The sequence below is a fragment of the Muscardinus avellanarius genome (assembly GCF_963383645.1).
Source record: "Muscardinus avellanarius genome assembly, chromosome: 1".
Classification (NCBI taxonomy): Eukaryota; Metazoa; Chordata; class Mammalia; order Rodentia; family Gliridae; genus Muscardinus; species Muscardinus avellanarius.
Genome location: NC_137786.1, coordinates 55127018 through 55134474, shown reverse-complemented (window position 1 = coordinate 55134474; position 7457 = coordinate 55127018).

The window sequence follows — 7457 nt, the reverse complement described above, 5'->3', positions numbered from 1 at the left end:
ATTCGACCTCCGAACTACACCCCCTACCCTATTTTTTTTTTTTTTGAAACAGGTCTCGCTAAGTTGTGGAGTGCCTCACTAAGTAGCTGAGGCTGTCCACGAACCGCGATCCTCCTGTCTCAGCCTCCCGAATGCTGGGATTACGAGCATGCGCCACCACGCCCAGCTCCACTGATTAATTTTTGAGTGTTGACCCACCTTGCATTCCTGGGGTAAATCTCATTTAGCCCTGGTGTAATATCCTCTTACTGTGACAATAGATTCAATTGGCTAGTGCTTTGTTGTAGATTTTTGCATCTAGATTCATAATGACACTAATCTATAGTCCTCTTTGATTGTCTATTGCTTTTTTTTTTTAATCAGGGTAATTCTTGCCTCATAGAAGGCCTTATAACTGGAAGCGTTAGAGAAGGTTAAGTTGCTGGGCGTGGTGGCACAAGTTTGTAATCCCAGCACTTGGGAGGCTGAGACAGGAGGATCGCACAGGTTCGAAGCCAGCCTCAGCTACTTAAGTGAGGCTCTCAGCAACTTAGTGAGATCCTATTTCCAAATAAGTTATAAAATAGTGCTGAGGGTATAGCCCAGAGGTAGAAAGCCCCTGGAATCCATCCCCAGTACTGAAAAAAAAAAAAAAAGAGAGAGAGAGAAGAGTTAAAAGTTAATTCTTCTTTAATTATTTGGTAGAATTCACTAGTCAAGATATATGGTCCTGGGCTTTTCTTTCTTAGAAATTCTTTTATTACACATTCTATCTCTTTACTTTTTGTAGATCTCTCCTGAGTTTTGTATATTAACTTTGTAGCTTAGCACTTTTATTTAATCAAACATTTAGTATCTGCAGGATTTTTTGATTCTTACAAATTTTCTACATAGTTAATTATGTAATCTGTGAACAAAGACAGTTATATTTATTTATTTCCAATATGTGCACCATTTATTTATTTATTTTATTACTGTATTAGTAGGACTTCTACATTTCTGAGAGGGGTTCTCACTATATTGTCCAGGCTGGCCTCAAATCCCTGCGTTCAAGCAATCCTCCTGTCCCAGCCTCCAAGTGGATGGGACTATAGGCTAGTAGGACTTCCAGCACAGTGTTGAACAGCAATGGTGAGAAGGAACATCTTTGCCTTGCTTCTAATATTAGCAGAAAAGAATCTAATTTCTTGCTATTAAATATGATGTTAGCTATAAGTCTTTTGTATTCTTTTTTATTTTTAATTAATTAATTAATTTTTTTAAAAGAAAGGCAGACTGCCACGTGCAGCGCCTCATTTGGATGTGTCTGGAGTCTTGGAAGTTTGACCACCCTACGTTCTCCTACAAATGGACCTTGAGAGCTTGTTTGGAGGTTGTAGCAGGGGAGCGCAGCTACTTGTATACCCTTGACCGAAGACCGGTCCTCCTCTATTCGGGGAAGGTCGTCCTCTTCAGCCAAGCATGCAGCTTTGGGAGGGGTGCACATTGAGCGGTGAGGGAGGAGGGGACAACCGCCTAGCCAACCAGATCAGCCAAATCAACCCTGGCGATCAGTGGGGTGACAGATGTTGCAGCCAGATCGCCCTCACATCCAGTAGTTATTCTTTTTTTAAAAAACATTTTTTTTGTGGAAAGTTTCAGATATACAAACAATGGTGTAACTATCCTCTCTGTCTAATCATGGCCGGACTTCAACAGTTGCTATCATGCTGTCTCCACCCACATGTAACCTTTCAAAAATTGTAATGTGGCCAAAAGTTGTAAAGTGAGATTACAAACCACAGGCCTGTGATCTCAACACTTGGGATGCTGAGACAGGAGCATTATAGGTTCAAGAACAGCCTCAGCAACTTAGGGAGACCCTGTCTCAAAATTTAAAAAAGGGCTAGGGTATAGCTCAGTGGTAGAGCACCTCTGGGTTGAATCCCCAGTATCATACACACACAAAAAAATGTAAGTTATTATATTTATTTTACATGCCAGGAAAAGTCACTCTCTTGGGAATTGAAGTCTATGAGTTTTGATAAATGTAGAGTCATGTAGCCACTGACCAAGATGCAAAGTAGTTCTATTACCTCCAGATCTCTCAAACACTCCTCCCTTACCCAATCCTTGACATCCACTCACCTTTCCATCTCTATAGTTTTGCTTTCTCCAGAATATATAAATATAAGCATCCAGTATAGAAACATTTTGAGACTGACCTTTTAAATTTGATAGAATGGCTGGGCGTGGTGGCGCACGCTTGTAATCCCCGCGCTTGGGAGGCTGAGACAGGAGGATCGCACAGGTTCGAAGCCAGCCTCAGCTACTTAGTGAGGCTCTCAGCAACTTAGTGAGACCCTGTTTCCAAATAAAATATAAAAAAGGTCTGGGAGTATAGCCCGGAGGTAGAAACCCTCTGGGTTCCACCCCCAGTGCCACCAAAAAATAAAAATAAAAATAAATAAATTTGATAGGATGCATTTGAGAGTCAACTATATTGTTGTGTGTAAAAATAGTTTGTTTCTTTTTATTGCTGAGTTCACAGTATATTTCTCCATATAGATGTACCAGTTTGTTTATCTGTTCATTAGCTAAGGAACATTTTGGTAGCTTTCTATACTGGTGATTATGAGTCAAGCCATCATAAATGTTTGCATCTGGGTTTTGTGTGAATGTAAGCTTTCATTTCTCTTCCATTGAAGAACTTTCAAATGTTGAAAGAGTCTTGCATTTCTGAGACAAGCTTCACTTGCCATAATGTATTATCCTTTTATACATTGTTGAATTCTTACCTTAAGAATTTGGGAGCATTTCTGGGGTTCTTTGTATGGCAAGTATTTGGGGATTACATGAAGGCCATTTGGAATGTCATGTTGTGAGGCATGAGACTCTGGTTCCTCTTGAAAGCCTCTGGAGAATGCATGTGTGTGTTGGGTCTGGATTGCATGTCCTGTCTCACTTGCTATAAGTTGCAATTCTACTGTGAACTCAGCTTTCAGTGTGTGTGTGTGTGTGTGTGTGTGTGTGTGTGTGTGTGTGTGCACGCGCATGCGCACTTTAGGAATGGAATCTAAGGAATTCTACCTCTGATCTACACCCCCAGCTTTTTGCTTTTTAATTTTGAAACAAGGTCTTGCTAAGTTGATGAGCTACTCATTAAATTTCTGAGGTTGGCCTTGGCCTATGATCCTCCCGTCTCAGCCTCTCAAGTCCTGGGATTACAGACCTACGCCACTGTACCTGGCTTTCAAAGTCTTTGCTCTGCTGTTTGGATATGTCCCATGCTTGTTCCTCTCAGGGATTCAGCTGAAACTTGATTTATTTTTTTTATCATGGTTCTTTGCAGTACTGGGGATGGAGCTCAGGGGCATTCTACCTCTAAGCTACACCCCTAGCCCTATTTTTTATTCTTTATTTTTTTTAATTTTATTTTATTGGTACACTGTATTCATACATCATAGTGGGATACAAACTTTTGTAGACATACATGCACACATCGCCCAGTCAGCCCCCACCCGATCCCCACCCCATTCTCTCCCCATCCCTCCCTCCCATGCTTGGCTTAGTGGTTGACATCTAGTATTATAGCAATTTATCCAAAATTAAAAATGATAATCTCACATAACAGTTTCATTTGTCTGATACCAAGCTTTTGATGACTTAAAGATAACATTTCAATATTTCTTTTTGCTTTCTTTCTTACCAGAGAATATTTTTTTCTTTTTTTTAGGTGAAACTATCATATATTTATTTTTCAGAAAAAAATCTATCCTGATATGGAATATGAACTCTAGATACCCAAAACAATCTCGAAGCAAAAACAAAGCTAGAAGATGTATATTTTCTGATTTCAAACCATATAAAGCTACAATAATTGAAACAGTGTAGTACTGTTCTAAAGGCAGATATATAGACCATTGGAGTTAAATACAAGCCTAGAGCTAACTTCTTCCCTATATTGTCAAGTTATTTTTGACAAGGTTTCCACGAAGATTTGGTGGTGGAAATAATAATCTTTTAACTAAATATTGTTGAAAAATAATAATTACATGGAAAAGAATAAAATTGGACCCTTACCTAATCCCACATACAAGTATTAACTCAAACTAGATAAAAGACCTAAATATAAATCTTAAGACTATAAACTTTTAGGAGAAAATCTGGGTCATAAAACCTCACAACATTGAAATTGGCAGTGATTTCTTGGATATGATTTCAATGGCACAGGCAACAGAAGAATATACAAACTCCCTAAAAAATAAAAGAAAATATTGTATATCCAAAGACAATGTAAACAGAGTTAAAAGTTACTAATAGAATTGGATAAAATATTTCCAAATGCTATATCTGAAGGTATATTAATATTCCAACTAGAAATCCTAAAAATTAACAACAATAAAGGCAAACAATACAATTTAGAGATAGGTAAAAGACTAACATAAATAATGAATCTCCACAGATAACCAATCTTAGTTGTCTGTTGGATGGAAACTCTTGTTTCTCTGGTTCTGGTGAGTGTTACCTATTTCTTCTTTGTAGTTAATCTCTTTGAGTATTTTCTCTAGCGCTGGTTTTGAAGACATAAATTCCTTCAGTTTCTGTTTGTCATGGAAGCTTCTTATTTCTCCATCTAATTTGATAGAAAGTTTTGCTGGATAGGAAATTTTTGGCTGGAAGTTGTTTTCTTTCAGAGTTTGGAATATGTTACTCCAAGCCCTTCTGGCTCTCATGACTTGGTTTGGGAAGTCTGGAGTGATTCTAATTGGTTTGCCTCTGAATGTCAGTTGGCCCTTTGTTTTTGTTGCCTTTAAGATTCTCTGCTTGGCTTCCACATTGGTCATTTTGACAATTATGTGGTGTGGGGATCCTCTTCTCCGATCCTGTCTAAAAGGAGTTCTATAAGTTTCCTGGATCTGTGTATCAACCTCTTGCTCTATAATTGGAAAATTTTCTGCTATTACTTCCTTGAAGAGATTGTTGATCCCTTTGGTATCACTTTCTTTTCCCTCCTCTATTCCAATTATTCTTAGGTTAGCTCTCTTAAGATGGGCCCATATTTCTTCAATGTCAGATTCCTGCTGTTGGATATTTTTTTCTAGATTAGAAACTATGCATTCATTTTTGGATTGCTCATCTTCTAAGAGCGAGATTCTGTTCTCCATGTGGTCTAATCGGTTGTTTGTGCTTTGAATTGAGGCCTTTACTTCATTAATTGCATCCTTTATCTCTTTTTGGCTCTCTCTGAGTTCTTTTCGAAGCACCTCTATTATTTCTACAGTTATTTTCCTGATTTGATCTTCTAGAAATCTCTGATTTTCTGTTTTATCAGGTTCTGATGTTGTGGGGTTGTGCACATTCATTACTTCAGTGTTATTCCTCTTTCCCATGATTTCGGAGGTTTGTGCCTTCTCTGGGTTCTTCCCTTGGGTCACTATGGCTTCACTTAAGGTGCTCTGGATCTCGAGTCTGTATTATCTCAGACCCTACTACTCCTTTACTGGGTTGTATCACAGAGTCTCCGACCCAGGGAGTCGATAGAGGCTGCTTTAAACTATGGGGGGTGCCAGGTTGCACGCTCTCCTATGGTGTGATATCTCTGCCACCACCACTCCCTCACTGGGTCAAGTCCCAGGAGGCATAATACTGGGATTTCTCCTCTGTGGCCCGCAATTTGACTCACTGTTCTTGAGTACGTAGATGTAGCTGTACTGGACTCGGTGAATTCACTGCTGCTTCCGCCGCCGGTGGCAATATGGCGCCTCTGCCACGCCCTCGGCCATGAGGCTGGCGTATTTTTTCTTCTCTGGTTTTGATTTCCACTCTGAATCCCTGCAGCGTGTGCTGAGCTCAGCCACTGGGAGCTTTAAATGCTGTCTGCGCCGAAAGATCCCGCCTGGCTGTTCCGCATCGCCTCACCTCGGCTTGCTGTAGCCGTCCGCTTAGTTCGCCGCTGCCGCCGGCAGTATGGCGCTGCTGCCGCGTCCTCGGGCGCGTGTGTCTCCTCTGTGGCCCTGAGCTCTGTTCTCAGTCCGCTTTCTCTCTGGAGCCTGGTGGTTTTTTTGTTTTTCTGGTGATGGTGTTTTCTGGCTATGAAAGGCGCTCTTTTTGTGGTAATGGAGATTGGTTGTTAGCGGGACTCTTAAGCCCCGCTTTTCTCGGTCGCCTATTCTTTATTTTGAAACAAGGTCCACTAAGTAGCTGAGGCTGTCCTTGAACCATGAGCCTCCTGTCTCAGCCTCCCAAATGTTGGGATTACAAGCGTGCACCACCTTGCCCAGCTCTTAGTACAGTTTTTTAAGCCTTTGCTATCCTACTTTGCCTCTATTGGCCTGTGCACAGCTCAGCAATGGGGCCTTCTTGAATGTGTTTGTTCTTAGAACTAAAGGGCCCCTCTTCTTCAGCTTTTTCCTCTGCATGATTTTTCCCACACTCTCTAGTTCCCAGAGCCCCACTACTCTGATCCTCTGGTCAGAAGGATGAGATTTCTCCTGCCTACACTGCCATGCAGTTCCATGTGACGGGAGCCATCCTCCAAGAAAAGTGTGAAAGATAAAATGATAGTGATGCCTTCAACTCTGTTTGAACACATGATCCCCTTTCCTCCATAAAGAGGGGCAGTGGATCAACCCACTGAAGAGGTCAGCACCCATGTGAGCTTCGGGGCATCCCAGATCCAAATCAAAGCTCATGTACTTTCCAGCTCACAGGGCCCTTTTCTTTCCTCTGGACAGAATGAGGGGCTTACCCCTGGGGTTCTCACTGCTCCTGTTCATTGCCCAGTCATTTACCATGTTTGCCCTGAGGTCAAAGCTGGAAAATAAAATAAATAAATAAATAAATAATTAAAAACCCTACAACAACTTTGGTGACTCATCCAGTCTGGGTCACTTTTCAACTCTGGCTATGCTCTCCTTCTGCCTGCTATTGTTAACTTTCCAGTGACATCACATTGATACTTTTTGTATTTTGTCTTAAGTTTTTATTTATAATCTGTGATGGAGGTACACTGTAAAGGGCTTACTCTATTACAATGTAATAACTCATGTATTATTTTTTATTATTTTTTATTTATATTTATTTATTTATTTATTTATTTATTTATTTATTTATCACCCATGTCCCTTCAGAACCTCACCGCCACATATGCTGCTGGAGCCTTGTGAGACTGCTGCTCCGCCAAGGAGCCATACTAGGTGTAATTCCCATTTGTTGCAAAATGACTTTCCGTGCTGCATGAGTGGATTACTGCTGTCCACAGCTCATTGCTCTTACCCTGTTACTGTGAGTCAACCGATGCCTGGCACTTCCTGCTACACAGACACAAAGGAGAATGTTGATGGCTCCAAACACCCAGCTTCCCACCCCATCACCTCACTCCTGAGTCCTGGATGGGAGGCTCTTTGGGATCTGACGGTGCTTTTTTAAGGAATGTAGCTTTCAGGAGTTACACTATTATTGCTGCCTCTTGGACTATGACTTGGATCCCAGGTCCA